Source organism: Camellia sinensis, chromosome 4, assembly GCF_055761805.1.
Source record: "Camellia sinensis isolate YWXY chromosome 4, ASM5576180v1, whole genome shotgun sequence".
NCBI classification, from domain to species: domain Eukaryota; kingdom Viridiplantae; phylum Streptophyta; class Magnoliopsida; order Ericales; family Theaceae; genus Camellia; species Camellia sinensis.
Genome location: NC_138964.1, coordinates 93,847,876 through 93,874,642, shown reverse-complemented (window position 1 = coordinate 93,874,642; position 26,767 = coordinate 93,847,876).

The following is a 26,767-nucleotide window of genomic DNA, read 5'->3' as shown; positions in this document are numbered from 1 at the left end:
CAATTGGACATTCACAAGCATTCCAATATCGATATTACTCACAGTGATCGGCTTGTGGATTTGCCCTGGAGCTCGACCCTACACATTTCATGAACACAAAAGGGTCACTAACAGTTCAATCCGTTCTTTAATTCACATATTCCTCTTTAGGCTTTATTATTATCTCATTAACTCATTTACAATGCTTAACATATGCCTAAGAGTGCTTGCAAGTGAAAGAGAACGGAAAACAGAACACAAAATGCAAAAATAGGATTTCAGAAAATAGGGTCCCCGCTCGAGCGTGGACTTCCCCGCTCGAGCGGACCCTTAGGTCTGCAAAAGTACTGGTTGCCTTCAATTCCAGCTCGAGCGTGAACTCGGCCGCTCGAGCGGACTGCCTGTCTACACAGCTCCCCGCTCGAGCGTCAACTTCCCCGCTCGAGCGGGAACCATGTCTGCAGAAAATGCTGGAAGCTCAATTTCTCCGCTCGAGCGGCACATCACCCGCTCGAGCGTACATCGAAAATCTGGGTTTTCCAGATTGAGTTCTTGAGCTTCATCTCGACATTCAAAGGCTCTAAATGCATGATTTCGGTCCAAACTTCACATAATCATGTATTAACATGGTACAAACACCAAATTACAACATATTGAAGCTCAATTTCATAATTTATCTACATGCATGGCTCATTTTCCACCAACTCATTACCAATGTAACCATTTCATGCATTCAAAGCTTCTACTTCCATGGATTGTACATGCATGTGACATATAACCTTCATTCTCATCTCATATGATGAAAAGATGGTCAAATACATGGATTTCAACCAAAATTGCAACATAAGTCATGTAATTCAAGCTCAAATATGCAAATTCAAAACAATACATACATGCATGCATATATGGTCTTCAAATTCATCAAAACCAACTCCTTTCATGTTTTAGATCACAAATTAATCTTCAATTCAACAAACACAACTCAACTTCATTACAATCTTGCTCTTGATCACCAAGATAGCTTGGACATGCACAAAATTACAATTATAATCCAAGAATCACTCACCTAGGAGCTTGATCCTCACAATCTATGATCAAATCTTGAATTAGACTTCCAATCTCCAAGTTTCAAGACCAAAGTTGCATAATCCCTCTTTCTCCCTCCCTATAGTCGGCTCTCCCTCTCAAATTGAGTTCAAGAATCAGCCAAAATAAGCTAAGGGAGAGAAATAAGGTGTAGTGCTCAAATATATTAAGTCCCACTAAGTCAATATAATAATATAAAATAATGGGGCACTTAATTTATCATTTCAATCAGTTTAAATTGACCAGAATCAATTTTCAATTAAATTTCACCGTAGACTCTAAAAATTATGCCAACTACAATGGCGTAATCGATTTCGGGTTCTGTGGCCGATGAGGCCCTCAATTAAATTTCCAAAGCTGATTATTCAAACAGATATTCCTACGGTGAACAGATAGAACTTCAAACCACATATTTTCACATAGTGGAACACAAAATCATATCAAAATACATAATCACATCATGTTAAGGACCAATTAACATATTATGGAACAGGGGTATTACAAAAGGTCTCCTCCTACGGTCGGCATAAGATTTCTGACGACTCTGTGCTGTAACAAGCCTCTTACGGATCAGCTCAACTTTCTCCGTCGTTTCCCTCACCAACTCCGGGCCCAACAGAGGTGCATCACCCACCTCGGCCCAACAAACAGGAGATCTACACGGTCGGCCATACAAGGCCTCAAACGGTGCCATACCGATACTAGACTGGAAACTGTTGTTGTAGGCAAACTCCACCAACGGCAAGTGCCTCTCCCACGACCCACTAAAGTCTAGAACACAACCCCGAAGCATATCCTCAAGGATCTGAATAGTACGCTTGGACTGCCCGTCAGTCTGAGGATGATAAGCCGTGCTAAAGGTCAACTTAGTGCCTAAGGCACTCTGCAAACTCTGCCACAACCTGGCAGTAAAACGAGGATCTCTATCTGAGACGATCGTCACTGGAACCCCGTGTAACCTCACTATGTCCCGAATATATAAGTCGGCCAGATGATCGACTGAATCTCTAACACGCATAGGAATAAAGTGCACCGACTTAGTTAACCGGTCTACAACCACCCAAACAGCATCACTACCCCGCTGAGTCCTCGGAAGACCTACAACGAAGTCCATAGTGACATGCTCCCACTTCCAATCGGCAATAGGCAAGGGTTGTAACACGCTGGCCTCTGATGCTCGGCCTTCACTTGCTGACAAGTAAGGCACTTAGACACGAAAGCTACCACATCTCTCTTCATACCCCGCCACCAAAACTGGCGACCCAAATCCCGATACATCTTAGTGCCTCCCGGATGCACTGCAAGGCGTGAATGATGAAACTCTCGGAGTACCTCCTCTCGACAAGACTCCGGCACAAACAGACGGTCTCGGTATCTCACACTCAGGTCGGGATACACCGTCAAACCCTTCTCAACCTTCCCACCGGAAATCTTCTCACGGAGGGATTCTACCTCAAGGTCACCCCTCTGAGCCTCTAACACTTGAGTCACAAGTGTAGGCTGTACAACAACAGAAAACAAGACCGCAGCCACAACGGATACGCCCAGAAGTAAATCAAACTCCCCAAGTGCACCCAACATCTCCCATTCCCGGATGGCTATACTAGCTATGTCACCAACAGATTTCCTGCTAAGGGCATCGGCCACCACATTGGCCTTCCCCGGATGATAATGCAACTCGAAGTCATAATCCTCAATAAACTCCATCCACCTCCTCTGTCTCAAGTTCAAGTCTTTCTGTGTAAACAGATATTTCAGACTCTTATGATCCGAGAATACCTCGAACCTCTCACCATAAAGATAATGCCTCCAAATCTTCAAGGTAAATATCATAGCTGCTAACTCTAAATCATGCGTAGGGTAATTCTTCTCGTGAATTTTCAACTGACGTGAGCCATAGGTAACTACTTTCCCTTCTTGCATCAACACACAACCCAGACCCTCTCGTGAGGCGTCACAATAGACTGCGTAACCCAACCCTCTCTCCAGAATAATCAAGACTGGAGCGGTGGTCAGTCTAACTTTCAACTCCTGGAACGACTTTTCACAAGTCTCACTCCATACAAACTTGACTCCCTTCCGAGTCAATCTAGTCAAAGGTGAAGCTAACCTGGAGAAATCCTGCACAAACCGGCGATAATACCCAGCTAACCCCAGAAAACTGCGGATCTCAAACACACTCTTAGGCTGTGCCCAATCTTGCACTGCCTTAGTCTTGGATGTATCAATAGACACCCCTTCCCCAGAAACCACATGGCCTAAGAACTTGACCTCTTCTAGCCAGAACTCACACTTCCCAAACTTAGCATAAAGCTTATGGGCTCCAAGTAACTCAAGCACCACTCTCAAGTGTTCCTTGTGCTTCTCCTCAGAAGGTGAATAGATAAGGATGTCGTCGCGAAGACGACTACAAAACGATCTAAAAATTCCCGGAATATCCGGTTCATCAAATCCATAAATACTGCCGGTGCATTGGTGAGCCCAAATGGCATCACCAAAAACTCATAGTGGCCATATTGCGTACGGAATGCCGTCTTTGGAATATCCTCCTCCCTGACTCTCAACTGATGATAACCCGATCTCAAGTCTATCTTCGAGAAACAACGGGAACCTTTCAACTGATCGAACAGATCATCTATACGAGGCATAGGGTACTTATTCTTAACCGTAGCCCGATTCAATTTCCGGTAATCTATACAAAGTCTCAAAGCGCCACCTTTCTTTTTAACAAAGAGGGCCGGTGCTCCCCATGGCGAAACACTAGGACGTATATAGCCCTTATCTAGCAACTCCTGGAGTTGGATCTTCAACTCAACTAACTCAGCTGGGGCAAAACAATAAGGTGCCATAGAAATTGGCGCCGTGCCAGGCACTAAGTCAATAGAGAACTCAATCTCTCTATGAGGTGGCAAACCAACAAGGTCCTCGGGAAGGACGTCCGAGTACTCACAAACCACTCTTGGCAACACAGTCTGGGTCTCATTACCCTCACCACTCTCAAAGCTAGCAAGTAGACCACTAAGCTCACTCCGCCCTCGTAGATCATACCCCGGTGGCAAAACACTACCAACCCGGTCCCCCAGAAAATGAAAACACTCCCCGCTTACGGTACAACAAGTGACCCTCTGGCGGTAGCAATCAATAACTTCCCGGTATGACGATAACCAGTCCATACCCAAAATAACATCGAAGCCCTTCATGGGCATAACTACAAAAGGAAACGGAAGTCTATGATAGTCGACCTCTATATCACAACCCCTAACACCTTGTTTCAAGATCAATTCACCCCCAAGAGGTGACACTACACAAATAGGAGATGCTAACTGTGCTAACTCCAACTCCAAAACAGATGCAAATGCAGCAGACACAAAGGAATGAGATGCACCCGTATCAATCAAAACACTAGCAACCGAGTTGCAAAACAAGAAGGTACCTCTCACAACTGATGGTGCCGGCACAAGATCCTGCGCGGTAACAGCGTACACGCGCCCAGACGACCTCTGATCAACCTGCTCACCCCTAGGAGCATAAGATTGCTGCACCGACTGGGACGATGAAGCCCCCTGATTGGCCCTCGAGGCCTGACCCGACTGGGCTGGCTGCTGACCCTGAATCTGCCTCAAACCAGATGCACCAGGTGTGCCACCCAACTGCGGGCAATACCTCTTCATATGCCCTGGTTGACCACACTGATAACACGAGAGTGGCTGGCCTCTACCCTGACTCTGGCTCTGAGATCGAGCCGAAGATGATGCTGCTCTCTGCACTCCTCCCCTCTGAGGACATACTGGAGACTTGTGGCCCAGCTGGCCACACTTGAAACAGGTAATGTCTCCCTGACTGCCTTTCCCCGAACTAGCACTCGGCACAGGAAAAGTCGATCTAGAAAAGCTACCCTGAGACTGCTGAGGATTAAAACCCTTCTGTCTCCTACCATCACTCTGACCATCCTGACTCCTCTTGGAGCCCTTCTGTCCTTCCTCTTCCTCCTGCATCATGATTTCCATGTGGGCTGCAGCATCAACCATACGCCCATAATCCCGAATCATAGTTCCCCCAACTCTCAGCTTGAGGCCACGCCTCAACTTCTTCTCAAACTCGATACAACGGCGTTCCTCAGACGCCACCAACTCAGGTGCAAACCTGGACAAGCTAGTAAATGCAGCCTCAAACTCGGCCACTGAAGAACTCGACTGCTTAAGCTGGCAGAACTGGTCTCTCAGTTTCTCCCTAACTGCTGGAGATAAGAACCTCTCCTGGAAAGCATTCACAAAAGCCTCCCATGTACCTCCTATACGACCATTAGTGAACTTCCACCACTAACCTGCATCCCCCTTCAGCTGGAAAGATGTCAAGGTCACTTTCAACCCCTCGTCTTCGATGCCAAGCATCTCAAATGTCTTCGTTGTCTGTTCGAGCCATTCATCTGCCTTAAGCGGCTCTTTAGGATCACCCACAAATTCATCCGGGTTAGACCGGAAGAACTCCCTCTTCAGAAAGGAAGGTCTTGCATCCGCAACAACAACCCGAGCTTGATTCTCAGCTCTGAGAATGCCTACTGACTCCCTGAATGCCCCTGCTATCTCTCGGGCTAGAGCGCCCATAGCCTGCTGGCCTACTGGCTCGGCCACATTGGCCTGGCCAATTCCCTCCTGAACTGCCGGAATCTCCTCTGGCACAGGCACCTCCTGCCTACCCGGCCTACTACGCCTACCGCGTCCTCGTCCTCGTCCTGACATCCTAATAAAGGAAACAAAGACGTTAGCACATTAATAAATGTGCCGAAGCTAAACACTCGCATCCTAATGCATTGGACAACAATAATTCATTCCACGTAAGCACATAATCACATAAGCACCTACGAATTTCATTCCTGGATGATGATAGTCCCGAAGCGTTACTATAGTTCCGGTTGGAAGCAGCATTGATCAAGTGCCTTTCCAACAAGACTACTAGAAACTCAAGGGTCCAATCAACATCCTAGGAACTACATTCCATACCCACATAGTCGCATAAACATATTATCATGTAAGCATATAACATTACACTAAGTCTCTATCAAACGAGACGAACCCATTGTGATACTAATCACTTCCCACGTACCCAAAGTATTCAAACCCAGTACGCTCTGATACCAAGTTGTCACGCCCTCAAAATAAACCCATTATATATATATCATTGACATGCATTATTTAAAGAAAATAATTTATTAATTCATTCATCAGAGTATTACTAAATAAAAGCATTACATGTAACATTAAATTAAATGCCCTACGGGCTAACATCTTTCCAAGCCAACACTTGGACACAAAAATATGAGTTCTAACTCAATACAAGTAAAGCCCTAGGCTTGAATGTTTACATGTACTAACAAATAGAAACAATTAACTAAAGATAGTCCTCTTCAAATCCAAAAGCCAAATCCTCCCAAGCTAAGTCCTTGGAGGTAGCTTATCACCTGAACCTGAAAATGATGTTCCCATAAAGGGTGAGCCACAACCCAGTAGAAAAATACTAAACCAAATATAAGCATTGAATAAAGCTATAGCATTCAATAGATGGTTAACCAAGATAATCAATTATAACTTAATACAGTCTCAACACTAACGTCTATGACATGTTTTAATTCCCATTATTATCAATAAAGCTCAGAACCAGGCCAAACTTACAACAGTGAACTATATAACATATTCACATTACTTCCAATATCAACAACACAGATGAGACTCAGGCTCATATCAAAACACTTCATACTTCCCGTTTGATACACATTTTAGTGCTGTATCAATAACATGTAAAAACACTTCAATATAATAAGCACACATAAAAGTGATGCTAATGGAGTCCATCCCCTATCTCCTCCCAAACAAAATCCGGTTTAGAGGTCCATCCCCTATCTTCCCCTAACCGTGGAGTACATCCCCTATCTCCTCCCAAACAATATGCATATGCAATGCTCAATCAATACATGTATTTTCTGTATTAATTCAATAGTCTAAATTTATGACTTAAACAAATTGATTAGTTTCAATTTTCCCTAATCCACATGCAATGTCTACAACAAACACGACTATCCTCCACCGATAGCCCAAAACAATTATTTCTAGGCTGGAAATAAATATATCAACAATTCAATAGGCGAGTGAAATTATCCAACTACACCATTTAATCAATGAATTCCTCAATTTCATGAATTTAACCAAATTCCCCAATTTCTTAAATTAATTATACAAATTAATTTATTAATACAACTAGGGTTTTTCTCAAAATTTACCAAAGTACCCCCAACATATCAAAATACCAAAACTTAGAACAAAACTTATAAGGTGGAGTAGGAAATCCCTACCTCGAAGAAAATAACCCGAATGGAGAAGACGGAGATGATGACCCAAAACCAAAGTGCTCCGAAACTACAAACTCTCAGATTAAAACGAAGCTCTCGACTCACTCTATCTTTTTAATTAAGAAACTAGGGTAGAAACACCCTAAAAGATGATGAAACCTAAGAGAGAAGGTGAGTAGAGGGAGAGAGAACTCGGAACTAGGGTTTTAGGATCAAAAGAATGTGAAAAAATGTTTTAAAAACCGCTGCTGCGTATATAAACCCGACAGGCTCGCTCGAGTGAACACTTGGTCGCTCGAGCGACCAGACACACGAAAACCTCGCTCGAGCGAAGAAAAGCTCGCTCGAGCCAAGAATGCAATGCTTCAGGTCTGCAACCCAGGAGCATGCTCGAGCGACAGAATGCTTGCTCGAGCGAGGAACTCGAAAACATACACCTCGCTCGCTCGAGCGAAGAAACACTGTTCTCAGGTCTAAACTAGACGCAATCGCTCGCTCGATCGAAGAAAATTTGGCTCAAGCCACCAGACACAAAATACGACCCTCGCTCGAGCGACCAAGTCCTCGCTCGAGCGATCAACCCAAAAATTGGACAGCAACACTTGGTTTCCGAACCCAACCAACCTGAAACAAACCTGCCCAACACATCCTATAACTCCAAATGAGGAAATAAAGGACGACAACAACAATTATACAATGACAGAATCTACGGAACCTAAGTCCGGATACAATAATCAAATGGGAAAAGACCGGGGTCGCTATAACCTCCCCCCCTTAAAGAATTTCGTCCCCGAAATTAAGCATAAGTTTTTGAAAACAGGTTGTTTTTTTTTTTTTTTTTTTTATGACAATTCAATAGTAAACAACTTGACCCAATACTGGTCATTTCATCTCTTATCAAGAAGCATCTCATAATGTGTATATAAAACAACATAAATTACAATCCGCATCAGTATTATGCATTTTTTTTTCCTTTTAATTTCAACAATATATATTCAACATATGCAATGTTACCATAAACTTCCATAATGAGGCAAGTTTCCATGTACTTCCATTAAACCAAAACATTTACATTGTTTTACAACTTAAAACATATATACAATGTTCTTAAAGTTCATTAAAATTACGAAATTTCGACACATGATTACACATCAACAAACAAGTCCAGATATTTCTCGCGGACTTCCAATTCACGTTCCCAAGTGGCTTCCTCCACTCCGTGATGCTTCCACAGAACTTTTACCAAAGGGATGGTCTTGCCTCGTAAAACTTGATCCCGCCTATCCACGACCCGAACCGGTCTCTCCTCATACGAGACATCCTCATCAACCACTAAATCAGTCCAATCCAACACATGTGATGGATCCGGCTCATACTTCCGAAGCATACTCACATGAAACACGTCATGTACTCCGGACAACTGCGGTGGCAAAGCTAAACGATAGGCAGCCTCGCCAATCCTCTCAAGGATCTTAAAAGGACCAATGAACCGAGGGGACAACTTCCCGCTCTTCCCAAACCTCATCAATCCCCGTCTAGGTGATATCTTCAGAAAGACATGATCTCCCATGTCAAACACCAAAGGTCTCCTCCTACTTGAGAATTTATTGAGCAATTTACTGGGAATTTACAATGTAATTTACTAAGAATTTACTGTGAATTTGCAGAGTAATTTACTGAGAAGGTACTGAGTAATTTACTAAGAATTTATTGAGAATGCACTGGCTTTTAACTGAGTGATTTACTAAGTAATTTACAACCGATTTACTGAGGAATTTACTGAGTAATTTTCTGAGGATTTACTTGGAATTTACTGAATAATTCACTGAGTGATTTGCGGAGTAATTAATTGAGAATTTATTGAGCAATTTACTAAGAATTCACAGTGAATTTACTGAGTAATTTAAAGAAAATTTTCTCAGTAATTTACTGATAATTATTTGGACATTGCTGGAAATTTATTGAGTAATTTACCGAGAATTTACTGGTAATTTACAGCGAATTTTCTTTGTAATTTACTTAGATTTTACTGACTAATTTACTTAGTAATTTATCGAGTAATGTACAGGGAATTTACTGCGTAATTTATAGAGAAATTTAATGAGAATTTACAGGGAATGTACTGATTAATTTACTGTGTAATTTTCTTGAATTTATTTAGAATTTAATGCGAATTTACTGAGTAATTTACTGGGAACTTAGTGAGCAATTTACTTGGAATTTACTGAGTAAGTTGCTGAGTAATTTAATTAGAATTTATTGAGTAATTTGCTCAGAAATTACAGAGAATTTACTTAGCAATTTTCTGAAAATTTACTCAGTAATTTATAGAGAATATACAGGGACTTCAGTTAGAATTTAGTAAGTAATTTTCTGAGAATTTTTTGAAAATTTACTGAGTAATTTACTAAGTAATGTACTGAGAATTTTCTGAGCAATGTACTGAGAATTTAATGAGTAATTTACTGATAATTTACTGGAAATTTAATGAGTAATTAACTGAGAATTAACTTAGTAATTTACGGTGAATTAACTGAGTAATTTACTACGTAATATACTGAGAAGTTTTTAGGAATTTACTGAGTAATTTATTTAAAATTTACTCAGAATTTATGAAGTAATTTACTGAGAATTTACAGGAATTTTTCTAAGTATTTTATTGAGAATTTACTAAGTTTTTACTGAGTAATTTACTTAGAACATACTGGGAATTTATAAAGTAATTTACAGAGAATTTACAAGGAATTTAATGAATAATTTACTGAGTAATTTATTAAGAATTTACTTGAAATTTACTGAGTAAATTACTAAGAATTTACTCGGAATTTACTGTGTAATTTACTGAGAATTTTCTGGTAATTTACTGAGTAGTTTACTTAGAATTTCCTGAGTAATTTTCTGAGAGTTTATTGAGTAATTTATTGAGAATTTAGTTGGAATTTAAAAGTAATTTACTGAAAATTTAGTGAGTAATTTGTTGAAAATATACTGAGTTATTTATTGGGAATTTACTGAGTAATTTACCGAGTAATTGACTGCGTAATGTACTAAGTAATTTACAAAGAATTTACTGAGCAATTTGCCGAGTAATTTACTGGGAATTTACAATGTAATTTACGAAGAATTTACTGGGAATTTGCAGAGTAATTTACTGAGAAGTTACTGAGAATTTATTGAGAATTTACTTGCTTTTAGCTGAGTGATTTACTGAGTAATTTACTACCGATTTACTGAGGAATTTACTGAGTAATTTTCTGAGAATTTACTTGGAATTTACTGAATAATTTACTGAGCGATTTGCTGAGTAATTAATTGAGAATTTACTGAGCAATTTACGAAGAATTCACTGGGAATTTACGGAGTAATTTACAGAGAATTTTCTCAATAATTTACTGATAATTATTTGGAAATTACTGGAAATTTACTGAGTAATTTACCGAGAATTTGCTGGTAATTTACTGCGAATTTTCTTTGTAATTTACTTAGAATTTACTAACTAATTTACTTAGTAATTTATCGAGTAATTTACAGGGAATTTACTGTGTAATTTACAGAGAAATTTAATGACAATTTACAGGGAATGTACTGATTAATTTACTGTGTAATTTTCATGAATTTACTTAGAATTTAATGCGAATTTACTGAGTAATTTACTAGGAACTTAGTGAGCAATTTACTTGGAATTTACTGAGTAAGTTGCTAAGTAATTTAATTAGAATTTACTGAGTAATTTGCTCAGTAATTTCAGAGAATTTACTTAGCAATTTTCTGAAAATTTACTCAGTAATTTATAGAGAATATACAGGGACTTCACTTAGAATTTAGTAAGTAATTTTTTGAGAATTTACTGGAAATTTAATGAGTAATTTACTAAGTAATGTACTGAGAATTTTCTGAGCAATGTACTGAGAATTTAATGAGTAATTTACTGGAAATTTACTGAGTAATTTACGGAGAATTAACTTTGTAATTTACGGTGAATTTACTGAGTAATTTACTGTGTAATATACTGAGAATTTATGGAGTACTTTTTTGGGAATTTACTGAGTAATTTATTTAAAATTTTCTTGGAATTTACGAAGTAATTTACCGACAATTCACTAAGTTTTTACTGTCTAATTTACTTAGAACATACTGGGAATTTATAGAGTAATTTACAGAGAATTTACTTGGAATTTACTGAATAATTTTCTGAATAATTTACTGAGAATTTTCTGGTAATTTACTGAGTACTTTACTAAGAATTTCTTGAGTAATTTTTTGAGACTTCATTGAGTAATTTTTTGAGAATTTACTCGAAATTTAAAAGTAATTTTCTGAAAATTTAGTGAGTAATTTATTGAAAATATACTGAGTAATTTATTGGGAATTTGCTAAGTAATTTACCGAGTAATTGACTGTGCAATGTACTGAGTAATTTATAAAGAATTTACTGAGCAATTTGCCGAGTAATTTACTAGGAATTTACAATGTATTTTACTAAGAATTTACTGGGAATTTGCAGAGTAATTTACTGAGAAGTTACTGAGTAATTTACTGAGAATTTATTGAGAATTTATTAGTATTTAACTGAGTGATTTACTGAGTAATTTACTAAAGACTTACTGAGGAATTTACTGAGTAATTTTCTGAGGATTTACTTGGAATTTACTGAATAATTTACTGAGTGATTTGCTGAGTAATTAATTGAGAATTTACGGAACAATTTACTAAGAATTCACTGGGAATTTACTGAGTAATTTACAGAGAATTTTATCAGTAATTTACTGATAATTTTTGGAAATTAATGGAAATTTACTAAGTAATTTACTGAGAATTTACTCATAATTTACTGCAAATTTTCTTTGTAATTTACTTAGTAATTTATCGAGTAATTTACAGGGAATTTACTGTGTAATTTACAGAGAAATTTAATGAGAATTTACAAGGAATGTATTGATTAATTTACTGTGTAATTTTCTTGAATTTACTTAGAATTTAATTCAAATTTACTGAGTAATTTACTAGGAACTTAGTGAGCAATTTACTTGGAATTTACTGAGTAAGTTGCTAAGTAATTTAATTTGAATTTACTGAGTAATTTGCTCAGAAATTACAGAGAATTTACTTAGCAATTTTCTGAAAATTTACTCAGTAATTTATAGAGAATATACAGGGACTTCACTTAGAATTTAGTAAGTAATTTTCTGAGAATTTACTGGAAATTTAATGAGTAATTTACTAAGTAATGTACTGAGAATTTTCTGAGTAATGTACTGAGAATTTAATGAGTAATTTACTGATAATTTACTGAAAATTTACCAAGTAATTTATTAAAATTTACTCAGAATTTACGAAGTAATTTACTGAGAATTTACAGGGATTTTTCTAAGTAATTTATTGAGAATTTACTAAGTTTTTTCTTAGTAATTTACTTAGAACATACTGGGAATTTATAGAGTAATTTACAGAGAATTTACTGGGAATTTACTGAGTAATTTATTAAGAATTTACTAGAAATTTACTGAGTAAATTATTGAGAATTTACTCGGAATTTACTGAGTAATTTACTGAAAATTTTATGGTAATTTACTGAGTAGTTTACTTAGAATTTCCTGAGTAATTTTCTGAGAGTTTATTGACTAATTTATTGAGAATTTACTCGGAATTTAAAAGTAATATACTGAAAATTTAGTGAGTAATTTATTGAAAATATACTGAGTAATTTATTGGGAATTTACTGAGTAATTTACCGTATAATTGACTGTGTAATGTACTGAGTAATTTACAAAGAATTTACTGAGCAATTTGCCGAGTAATTTACTAGGAATTTACAATGTAATTTACTAAGAATTTACTGTGAATTTGCAGAGTAATTTACTGAGAAGGTACTGAGTAATTTACTGAGAATTTATTGAGAATGCACTGGCTTTTAACTGAGTGATTTACTAAGTAATTTACAACCGATTTACTGAGGAATTTACTGAGTAATTTTCTGAGGATTTACTTGGAATTTACTGAATAATTCACTGAGTGATTTGCGGAGTAATTAATTGAGAATTTATTGAGCAATTTACTAAGAATTCACAGTGAATTTACTGAGTAATTTAAAGAAAATTTTCTCAGTAATTTACTGATAATTATTTGGAAATTACTGGAAATTTATTGAGTAATTTACCGAGAATTTACTGGTAATTTACAGCGAATTTTCTTTGTAATTTACTTAGATTTTACTGACTAATTTACTTAGTAATTTATCGAGTAATGTACAGGGAATTTACTGCGTAATTTATAGAGAAATTTAATGAGAATTTACAGGGAATGTACTGATTAATTTACTGTGTAATTTTCTTGAATTTATTTAGAATTTAATACGAATTTACTGAGGAATTTACTGGGAACTTAGTGAGCAATTTACTTGGAATTTACTGAGTAAGTTGCTGAGTAATTTAATTAGAATTTACTGAGTAATTTGTTCAGAAATTACAGAGAATTTACTTAGCAATTTTCTGAAAATTTACTCAGTAATTTATAGAGAATATACAGGGACTTCAGTTAGAATTTAGTAAGTAATTTTCTGAGAATTTTTTGAAAATTTACTGAGTAATTTACTAAGTAATGTACTGAGAATTTTCTGAGCAACGTACTGAGAATTTAATGAGTAATTTACTGATAATTTACTGGAAATTTAATGAGTAATTAACTGAGAATTAACTTAGTAATTTACGGTGAATTAACTGAGTAATTTACTACGTAATATACTGAAAATTTACTGAGTAATTTTTTGGGAATTTACTGAGTAATTTATTTAAAATTTACTCAGAATTTATGAAGTAATTTACTGAGAATTTACAAGGATTTTTCTAAGTATTTTATTGAGAATTTACTAAGTTTTTACTGAGTAATTTACTTAGAACATACTGGAAATTTATAGAGTAATTTACAGAGAATTTACTGGGAATTTACTGAATAATTTACTGAGCAATTTATTAAGAATTTACTTGAAATTTACTGAGTAAATTACTAAGAATTTACTCGGAATTTACTGAGTCATTTACTGAGAATTTTTTGGTAATTTAGTGAGTAGTTTACTTAGAATTTCCTGAGTAATTTTCTGAGAGTTTATTGAGTAATTTATTGAGAATTTAGTTGGAATTTAAAAGTAATTTACTGAAAATTTAGTGAGTAATTTGTTGAAAATGTACGGAGTAATTTATTGGGAATTTACTGAGTAATTTACAGAGTAATTGACTGTGTTATGTGCTGAGTAATTTACGAAGAATTTACTGAGCAATTTGCCGAGTAATTTACTGGAAATTTACAATGTAAGTTACCAAGAATTTACTGGGAATTTGCAGAATAATTTACTGAGAAGTTACTGAGTAATTAAATGAGAATTTATTGAGAATTTACTGGCTTTTTACTAAGTGATTTACTGAGTAATTTACTACCGATTTACTGAGGAATTTACTGAATAATTTACTGAGTGATTTGCTGAGAAATTAATTGAGAATTTACTGAGCAAATTACTAAGAATGCACTGGGAATTTACTGAGTAATTTACAGAGAATTTTCTCAGTAATTTACTGATAATTATTTGGAATTTACTGGAAATTTACTGAGTAATTTACCGACAATTTACTGGTAATTTATGGCGAATTTTCTTTGTAATTTACTTAGAATTTACTGACTAGTTTACTTTGTAATTTATCGAGTAATTTATATGGAATTTACTGTGTAATTACAGAGAAATTTAATGAGAATTTACAGGGAATGTACTGATTAATTTAATGTGTAATTTTCTAGAATTTACTTAGAATTTAATGCGAATTTATTGAGTAATTTACTGGGAACTTAGTGAGCAATTTACTTGGAATTTACCGAGTAAGTTGCTGAGTAATTTAATTAGAATTTACTGAGTAATTTGCTCAGAAATTAGTGGGAATTTACTTAGCAATTTTCTGAAAATTTACTCCGTAATTTATAGAGAATATACAGGGACTTCAGTTAGAATTTAATAAGTAATTTTCTGAGAATTTACTGAAAATTTACTAGGTAATTTACTAAGTAGTGTACTGAGAATTTTCTGAGCAATGTACTGAGAATTTAATGAGTAATTTACTGATAATTTACTGGAAATTTAATGAGTAATTTATTGAGAATTAACTTAGTAATTTACGGTGAATTAACTGAGTAATTTACTACGTAATATACTGAGAATTTACTAGTAATTTTTTGGGAATTTACTGAGTAATTTATTTAAAATTTACTCAGAATTTATGAAGTAATTTACTGAGAATTTACAGGGATTTTTGTAAGTATTTTATTGAGAATTTACTAAGTTTATACTGAGTAATTTACTTTGAACATATTGGGAATTTATAGAGTAATTTGCAGAGAATTTACTGGGAATTTACTGAATAATTTACTGAGTAATTTATTAAGAATTTACTTGAAATTTACTGAGTAAATTATTGAGAATTTACTCGGAATTTACTGAGTCATTTACTGAAAATTTTCTGGTAATTTACTGAGTAGTTTACTTAGAATTTCCTGATTAATTTTTTGAGAGTTTATTGAGTAATTTATTGAGAATTTAGTTGGAATTTAAAAGTAATTTACTGAAAATTTAGTGAGTAATTTGTTGAAAATATACTGAGTAATTTATTGGGAATTTACTGAGTAATTTACCGAGTAATTGACTGTGTTATGTACTGAGTAATTTACGAAGAATTTACTGAGCAATTTGCCGAGTAATTTGCTGGGAATTTACAATCTAATTTACTAAGAATTTACTGGGAATTTGTAAAATAATTTACTCAGAAGTTACTGAGTAATTAAATGAGAATTTATTGAGAATTTACTGGCTTTTAACTGAGTGATTTACTGAGTAATTTACTACCGATTTACTGAGGAATTTACTGAGTGATTTGCTGAGAAATTAAGTGAGAATTTACTGAGCAAATTACTAAGAATTCACTGGGAATTTACTGATAATTATTTGGAATCTATTGGAAATTTTTTGAGTAATTTATCGAGAATTTACTGGTAATTTATGGTGAATTTTCTTTGTAATTTACTTAGAATTTACTGACTAGTTTACTTTGTAATTTATCGAGTAATTTACAGGGAATTTACTGTGTAATTTACAGAGAAATTTAATGAGAATTTACAGGGAATGTACTGATTAATTTGTTGTGTAATTTTCTTGAATTTACTTAGAATTTAATGCGAATTTACTAAGTAATTTACTGGGAACTTAGTGGGCAATTTACTTGGAATTTACCGAGTAAGTTGCTGAGTAATTTAATTAGAATTTACTGAGTAATTTGCTCAGAAATTACAGAGAATTTACTTAGCAATTTTCAGAAAATTTACTCAGTAATTTATAGAGAATATACAGGGACTTCAGTTAGAATTTAGTAAGTAATTTTCTGAGAATTTACTGGAAATTTAATGAGTAATTTACTAAGTAATGTACTGAGAATTTTCTGAGCAATGTACTGAGAATTTAAATAGTAATTTACTGATAATTTGCTGGAAATTTATTGAGTAATTTACTGAGAATTAACTTAGTAATTTACGTGAATTAACTGAGTAATTTACTACGTAATATACTGAGAATTTACTGAGTAATTTGTTTAAAATTTACTCAGAATTTATGAAGTAATTTACTGAGAATTTACAGGGACTTTTCTAAGTATTTTATTGAGAATATACTAAGTTTTTACTAAGTAATTTACTTAGAACATACTGGGAATTTATAGAGTAATTTACAGAGAATTTACTGGGAATTTACTGAATAATTTACTGAGTAATTTATTAAGAATTTACTTGAAATTTACTGAGTAAATTATTGAGAATTTACTCGGAATTTACTGAGTCATTTACTGAAAATTTTCTGGTAATTTACTGAGTAGTTTACTTAGAATTTCCTGATTAATTTTTTGAGAGTTTATTGAGTAATTTATTGAGAATTTAGTTGGAATTTAAAAGTAATTTACTGAAAATTTAGTGAGTAATTTGTTGAAAATATACTGAGTAATTTATTGGGAATTTACTGAGTAATTTACCGTGTAATTGACTGTGTTCTGTACTGAGTAATTTACGAAGAATTTACTGAGCAATTTGCCGAGTAATTTACTGGGAATTTACAATGTAATTTACCAAGAATTTACTAGGAATTTGCAGAATAATTTACTGAGAAGTTACTGAGTAATTAAATGAGAATTTATTGAGAATTTACTGGCTTTTAACTGAGTGATTTACTGTGTAATTTACTACCGATTTACTGAATAATTTACTGAGTGATTTGCTGAGAAATTAATTGAGAATTTACTGAGCAAATTACTAAGAATTCACTGGGAATTTACTGAGTAATTTACAGAGAATTTTCTCAGTAATTTACTGATAATTATTTGGAATTTACTGGAAATTTACTGAGTAATTTACCGAGAATTTACTGGTAATTTATGGCGAATTTTCTTTGTAATTTACTTAGAATTTACTGACTAGTTTACTTTGTAATTTATCGAGTAATTTACTGAGAATTTACTGTGTAATTTACAGAGAAATTTAATGAGAATTTACAGGGAATGTACTGATTAATTTACTGTGTAATTTTCTTGAATTTACTTAGAATTTAATGCGAATTTACTGAGTAATTTACTGGGAACTTAGTGAGCAATTTACTTGGAATTTACCGAGTAAGTTGCTGAGTAATTTAATTAGAATTTACTGAGCAATTTGCTCAGAAATTAGTGGGAATTTACTTAGCAATTTTCTGAAAATTTACTCAATAATTTATAGAGAATATACAGGGACTTCAGTTAGAATTTAATACGTAATTTTCTGAGAATTTACTGAAAATTTACTGAGTAATTTACTAAGTAATATACTAAGAATTTTCTGAGCAATGTACTGAGAATTTAATGAGTAATTTACTGATAATTTACTGGAAATTTATTGAGTAATTTACTGAGAATTAACTTAGTAATTTACGTTGAATTAACTGAGTAATTTACTACGTAATATACTGAGAATTTACTGAGTAATTTGTTTAAAATTTACTCAGAATTTATGAAGTAATTTACTGAGAATTTACAGGGACTTTTCTAAGTATTTTATTGAGAATTTACTAAGTTTTTACTGAATAATTTACTTAGAACATACTGGGAATTTATAGAGTAATTTACAAAGAATTTACTCGGAATTTATAGAGTAATTGTCACGACCCGAACCCGCCCCCATGGGTTAAGGACGTAACCAAAACAGACTTAACACATCAGAGTAAAGGTGGCCAAAAGGGAAGCAAAAATTAAAAACTTTGTCCATAGAGCCGTGCTTATATGCACATCAAACAAACCATATTCAGATACGTTAATAACCCACATCAAAGGTACAGTTTCACAAAATTCATTACAGACAGGATCATTCAAAACGAGCCATCCTATAACAGACTATTTACAGATATACACTAGGCCCTTGCCAACAAGACAAAACATAAGTACATAGCAAAAAGGCAAGGTAGGTCTCAAGAGTGAGACACAAGGCTGACTTCCTCAAAACTCGGATTTTCCAAGCAGACTTCACTGGGGCTGGGTTTGGACTTCCCTTGGCTCACCTACAAACACATGAATGAGCGTGAGCGATAGCCCAGTGAATAATATCAAACATGACAGTTACATAACAATTTGTAGAACAACATGCTCCAAACGGCCTTGGGCCCAATTTATACTTCTATTTAACAAAGATATATGACTATACGAAATGCAAATCAAGTAACTCTAAACATTCTGGCCTTTGGCCCATTCGGGTTTCCATTCATGGCAAAACAACCTTCGGTCCATTCACTTATATCGAAACGGCCTTCGGCCCATTCATTCATGTCGAAACGGCCTTTGGCCCACTCTTTCATGTCAAAACGGCCTTCGGCCCACTCATTCATGTTAAAATGACCTTTGGTCCATTCATTTATATCAAAACGACCTTTGGTCCATTCATTCTTATCAAAACGACCCTTGGTCCATTCATTTACATCAAAACGACCTTTGGTCCATTCATTCTTATCAAACGACCTTTGGTCCATTCATTTACATCAAAACGACCTTTGGTCCATTCATCCTTATCAAAACGACCTTTGGTCCATTCATTTACATCAAAACGGCTTTTAGCCTATTCATTCATATCAAAGCGGCTTTGAGCCTATTCATTGATATCAAAACGGCTTTTCACCTATTCATTCATATCAAAACGGCTTTGAGCCTATTCATTCATATCAAAACGGCTTTTAGCCTATTCATTCACATCAAAACGGCTTTTAGCCACAATCCCAATTAACAACTCATAAGGTTTATAAGGGAATAAACAATTAGACATTGACGAGCTTTCGAATGTTGATATTACTCACAGTGATCGGCTTGTTGATTTGCCCTGGAGCTTGACCCTACACGTTTCATGAACACAAAAGGGTCATTAACAGTTCAATCCGTTCCTTAATTCACATATTCCTCTTTAGGCTTTATTCTTATCTTATCAACTCATTTACAATGCTTAACATATGCCTAAGAGTGCTTATAAGTGAAAGAGAATGGAAAACGAAACACAGAACGCATGAACAAAATTTCAGGAAACAGGGTCCCCGCTCGAGCGTAGACTCCCCCGCTCGAGCGGACACTATCGGCCTGCAAAAGTACTGGTTGCCTGAAAATTACGCTCGAGCGTTAAATAGGTCGCTCGAGCGGAAGGCCCGTCAAAATAGCTCCCACGCTTGAGCGTCAACTTTCCCGCTCGAGCGGAAACCATGTCTGTAGGAAATGCTGGGAGCTCGATTTCTCCGCTCGAGCGTAACTTCACCCGCTCGAGCGGACATCGAAAATCGGGGTTTTCCAGATTGAGTTCTTGAGCTTCATCTTGACATTCAAAGGCTCTAAATGCATGATTTCGGTCAAAACTTCACAAAATTATATACTATCATGGTACAAACATAGGATTACAACATATTGAAGCTCAATTTCATAATTTATCTACATGCATGTCCCAAAATGTGTCAAACTCAATCATTAACATAACAAATTCATGCATTCAAGCTTATATCTTCTCAATTTGTGCATGCATGTCAATTCTTAACTCCATCAATGCAAATGGTGTTCATTCTCATGGAACACAACAAAAACATGCTTGCATGTAGGATTTAACACTCATATTTCCCTATTCATCCCAATACATGCTTGATTATGCAAAAACATGGTGATCCTATACATGCATGTGCATTTTAACTTCAAATTCATCAAGTAGAGTACAACTCTTGTTCTTGATCACCAATTAACCTTTAATTCACAAAATCACAAGTTCGAACTTATGAATTCATAAACAATCACTTACCTAGAAGCTCAATCTATGGTCAGTTCTTGAGTTGGACTTCAAATTCATAACCTTGGGCCAAAAATTACACAACTTTCTCCCTCACTCTCTCTCTCTAACAGCCGACCTCCTCCCTTTCTTAGAGTTTGTTCAGCCAAAAATGAAGGTATGTGAGAGAATGAGGAGTGTAGTGCTCAAATACAAGAAGCCCCACTAGCCACATTTAAGATATTAAACAATTTGAGCACAATGCCATTAAATAATTCAATTTAATCTGGCCCGAATCAATTTTTTGATTAAATTTCACCGTAGGCTCTAAAAATTATGCCAATCACAATGGCGTAATCAATTTCAGGTTCTGTGGCCGATAAGGCCCTCAATTATATTTCCAAAGCTGATTATTCAAACAGATATTCCTACGGTGAACAGATAAAATTTCAAAATCACATATATTCACATAATGGCACATAAAATCAAAGTAAACACGTAATCATACTCAATTTAAGGACCAATTGGCATACTACGGAACAGGGGTATTACAAATTTAGTACGTAATTTTCTGAGAATTTACTGAAAATTTACTGAGTAATTTACTAAGTAATGTACTGAGAATTTTCTGAGCAATGTACTGAGAATTTAAATAGTAATTTACTGATAATTTACTGGAAATTTAATGAGTAATTTACTGAGAATTAACTAAGTAATTTACGTTGAATTAACTGAGTAATTTACTACGTAATATACTGAGAATTTACTGAGTAATTTGTTTAAAATTTACTCAGAATTTATGAAGAAATTTACTGAGAATTTACAGGGACTTTTCTAAGTATTTTATTGAGAATTTACTAAGTTTTTACTGAGTAATTTACTTAGAACATACTGGGAATATATAGAGTAATTTACAAAGAATTTACTGGGAATTTATAGAGTAATTTACAGAGAACTTACTGGGAATTTACTGAGTCATTTACTGAGAATTTTCTGGTAATTTACTGAGTAGTTTACTTAGAATTTCCTGAGTAATTTTCTGAGAGTTTATTGAGTAATTTATTGAGAATTTAGTTGGAATTTAAAAGTAATTTACTGAAAATTTAGTGAGTAATTTGTTGAAAATATACTGAGTAATTTATTGGGAATTTACTGAGTAATTTACCGAGTAATTGACTGTGTTATGTACTGAGTAATTTACGAAGAATTTACTGAGCAATTTGCCGAGTAATTTACTGTGAATTTACAATGTAATTTACTAAGAATTTACTAGGAATTTGCAGAATAATTTACTGAGAAGTTACTGAGTAATTAAATGAGAATTTATTGAGAATTGACTGGCTTTTAACTGAGTGATTTGCTGAGTAATTTACTACCGATTTACTGAGGAATTTACTGAATAATTTACTGAGTGATTTGCTGAGAAATTAATTGAGAATTTACTGAGCAAATTACTAAGAATTCCCTGGGAATTTACTGATATTTATTTGGAATTTACTGGAAATTTACTGAGTAATTTACCGAGAATTTACTGGTAATTTATGGCGAATTTTCTTTGTAATTTACTTAGAATTTACTGACTAGTTTACTTTGTAATTTATCGAGTAATTTACTGGGAATTTACTGTGTAATTTACAGAGAAATTTAATGAGAATTTACAGAGAATGTACTGATTAATTTACTGTGTAATTTACTTGAATTTACTTAGAATTTAATGCGAATTTACTGAGTAATTTACTTGGAATTTACCGAGTAAGTTGCTGAGTAATTTAATTTGAATTTACTGAGTAATTTGCTTAGAAATTATAGAGAATTTACTTAGCAATTTTTTGAAAATTTACTCAGTAATTTATAGAGAATATACAGGGACTTCAGTTAGAATTTAGTAAGTAATTTTCTGAGAATTTACTAAAAATTTACTGAGTAATTTACTAAGTAATATACTGAGAATTTTCTGAGCAATGTACTGAGAATTTAATGAGTAATTTACTGATAGTTTACTGGAAATTTAATGAGTAATTTACTGAGAATTAACTTAGTAATTTACGGTGAATTAACTGAGTAATTTACTACATAATATACTGAGAATTTACTGAGTAATTTGTTTAAAATTTACTCAGAATTTATGAAGTAATTTACTGAGAATTTACAGGGACTTTTCTAAGTATTTTATTGAGAATATACTAAGTTTTTACTGAGTAATTTACTTAAAACATACTCGGAATTTATAGAGTAATTTACAGAGAATTTGCTGGGAATTTACTGAGTAAATTACTTAGAATTTACTCGGAATTTACTGCGTAGTTTACGTAGAATTTCCTGAGTAATTTTCTGAGAGTTTATTGAGTAATTTATTGAGAATTTAGTTGGAATTTAAAAGTAATTTACTGAAAATTAAGTGAGTAATTTGTTGAAAATATACTGAGTAATTTACTGAGTAATTTACCATGTAATTGACTGTGTTATGTACTGAGTAATTTACGAAGAATTTACTGAGCAATTTGCCGAGTAATTTACTGGGAATTTACAATGTAATTTACCAAGAATTTGCTAGGAATTTGCAGAATAATTTACTGAGAAGTTACTGAGTAATTAAATGAGAATTTATTGAGAATTTACTGGCTTTTAACTGAGTGATTTACTGAGTAATTTACTACCGATTTACTGAGGAATTTACTGAATAATTTACTGAGTGTTTTGCTGAGAAATTAATTGAGAATTTACTGAGCAAATTACTAAGAATTCACTGGGAATTTACTGAGTAATTTACAGAGAATTTTCTCAGTAATTTACTGATAATTATTTGGAATTTACTAGAAATTTACTGAGTAATTTACCGAGAATTTACTGGTAATTTATGGCAAATTTTCTTTGTAATTTACTTAGAATTTACTGACTAGTTTACTTTGTAATTTATCGAGTAATTTACTGGGAATTTACTGTGTAATTTACAGAGAAATTTAATGAGAATTTACAGGGAATGTACTGATTAATTTACTGTGTAATTTTCTTGAATTTACTTAGAATTTAATGCGAATTTACTGAGTAATTTACTGGGAACTTAGTGAGCAATTTACTTGGAATTTACCGAGTAAGTTGCTGAGTAATTTAATTAGAATTTACTGAGTAATTTGCTCAGAAATTACAGAGAATTTACTTAGCAATTTTCTGAAAATTTACTCAGTAATTTATAGAGAATATACAGGGACTTCAGTTAGAATTTAGTACGTAATTTTCTGAGAATTTACTAAAAATTTACTGAGTAATTTACTAAGTAATATACTGAGAATTTTCTGAGCAATGTACTGAGAATTTAATGAGTAATTTACCTATAGTTTACTGGAAATTTAATGAGTAATTTACTGAGAATTAACTTAGTAATTTACGGTGAATTAACTGAGTAATTTACTACATAATATACTGAGAATTTACTGAGTAATTTGTTTAAAATTTACTCAGAATTTATGAAGTAATTTACTGAGAATTTACAGGGACTTTTCTAAGTATTTTATTGAGAATATACTAAGTTTTTACTGAGTAATTTACATAAAACATACTCGGAATTTATAGAGTAATTTACAGAGAATTTACTGAGTAAATTACTTAGAATTTACTCGGAATTTAATGAGTAGTTTACGTAGAATTTCCTGAGTAATTTTCTGAGAGTTTATTGAGTAATTTATTGAGAATTTAGTTGGAATTTAAAAGTAATTTACTGAAAATTAAGTGAGTAATTTGTTGAAAATATACTGAGTAGTTTACTGAGTAATTTACCATGTAATTGACTGTGTTATGTACTGAGTAATTTACGAAGAATTTACTGAGCAATTTGCCGAGTAATTTACTGGGAATTTACAATGTAATTTACCAAGAATTTGCTAGGAATTTGCAGAATAATTTACTGAGAAGTTACTGAGTAATTAAATGAGAATTTATTGAGAATTTACTGGCTTTTAACTGAGTGATTTACTGAGTAATTTACTACCGATTTACTGAGGAATTTACTGAATAATTTACTGAGTGTTTTGCTGAGAAATTAATTGAGAATTTACTGAGCAAATTACTAAGAATTCACTGGGAATTTACTGAGTAATTTACAGAGAATTTTCTCAGTAATTTACTGATAATTATTTGGAATTTACTAGAAATTTACTGAGTAATTTACCGAGAATTTACTGGTAATTTATGGCAAATTTTCTTTGTAATTTACTTAGAATTTACTGACTAGTTTACTTTGTAATTTATCGAGTAATTTACTGGGAATTTACTGTGTAATTTACAGAGAAATTTAATGAGAATTTACAGGGAATGTACTGATTAATTTACTGTGTAATTTTCTTGAATTTACTTAGAATTTAATGCGAATTTACTGAGTAATTTACTGGGAACTTAGTGAGCAATTTACTTGGAATTTACCGAGTAAGTTGCTGAGTAATTTAATTAGAATTTACTGAGTAATTTGCTCAGAAATTACAGAGAATTTACTTAGCAATTTTCAGAAAATTTACTCAGTAATTTATAGAGAATATACAGGGACTTCAGTTAGAATTTAGTACGTAATTTTCTGAGAATTTACTAAAAATTTACTGAGTAATTTACTAAGTAATATACTGAGAATTTTCTGAGCAATGTACTGAGAATTTAATGAGTAATTTACCTATAGTTTACTGGAAATTTAATGAGTAATTTACTGAGAATTAACTTAGTAATTTACGGTGAATTAACTGAGTAATTTACTACATAATATACTGAGAATTTACTGAGTAATTTGTTTAAAATTTACTCAGAATTTATGAAGTAATTTACTGAGAATTTACAGGGACTTTTCTAAGTATTTTATTGAGAATATACTAAGTTTTTACTGAGTAATTTACTTAAAACATACTCGGAATTTATAGAGTAATTTACAGAGAATTTGCTGGGAATTTACTGAGTAAATTACTTAGAATTTACTCGGAATTTACTGCGTAGTTTACGTAGAATTTCCTGAGTAATTTTCTGAGAGTTTATTGAGTAATTTATTGAGAATTTAGTTGGAATTTAAAAGTAATTTACTGAAAATTAAGTGAGTAATTTGTTGAAAATATACTGAGTAATTTACTGAGTAATTTACCATGTAATTGACTGTGTTATGTACTGAGTAATTTACGAAGAATTTACTGAGCAATTTGCCGAGTAATTTACTGGGAATTTACAATGTAATTTACCAAGAATTTGCTAGGAATTTGCAGAATAATTTACTGAGAAGTTACTGAGTAATTAAATGAGAATTTATTGAGAATTTACTGGCTTTTAACTGAGTGATTTACTGAGTAATTTACTACCGATTTACTGAGGAATTTACTGAATAATTTACTGAGTGTTTTGCTGAGAAATTAATTGAGAATTTACTGAGCAAATTACTAAGAATTCACTGGGAATTTACTGAGTAATTTACAGAGAATTTTCTCAGTAATTTACTGATAATTATTTGGAATTTACTAGAAATTTACTGAGTAATTTACCGAGAATTTACTGGTAATTTATGGCAAATTTTCTTTGTAATTTACTTAGAATTTACTGACTAGTTTACTTTGTAATTTATCGAGTAATTTACTGGGAATTTACTGTGTAATTTACAGAGAAATTTAATGAGAATTTACAGGGAATGTACTGATTAATTTACTGTGTAATTTTCTTGAATTTACTTAGAATTTAATGCGAATTTACTGAGTAATTTACTGGGAACTTAGTGAGCAATTTACTTGGAATTTACCGAGTAAGTTGCTGAGTAATTTAATTAGAATTTACTGAGTAATTTGCTCAGAAATTACAGAGAATTTACTTAGCAATTTTCTGAAAATTTACTCAGTAATTTATAGAGAATATACAGGGACTTCAGTTAGAATTTAGTACGTAATTTTCTGAGAATTTACTAAAAATTTACTGAGTAATTTACTAAGTAATATACTGAGAATTTTCTGAGCAATGTACTGAGAATTTAATGAGTAATTTACCTATAGTTTACTGGAAATTTAATGAGTAATTTAC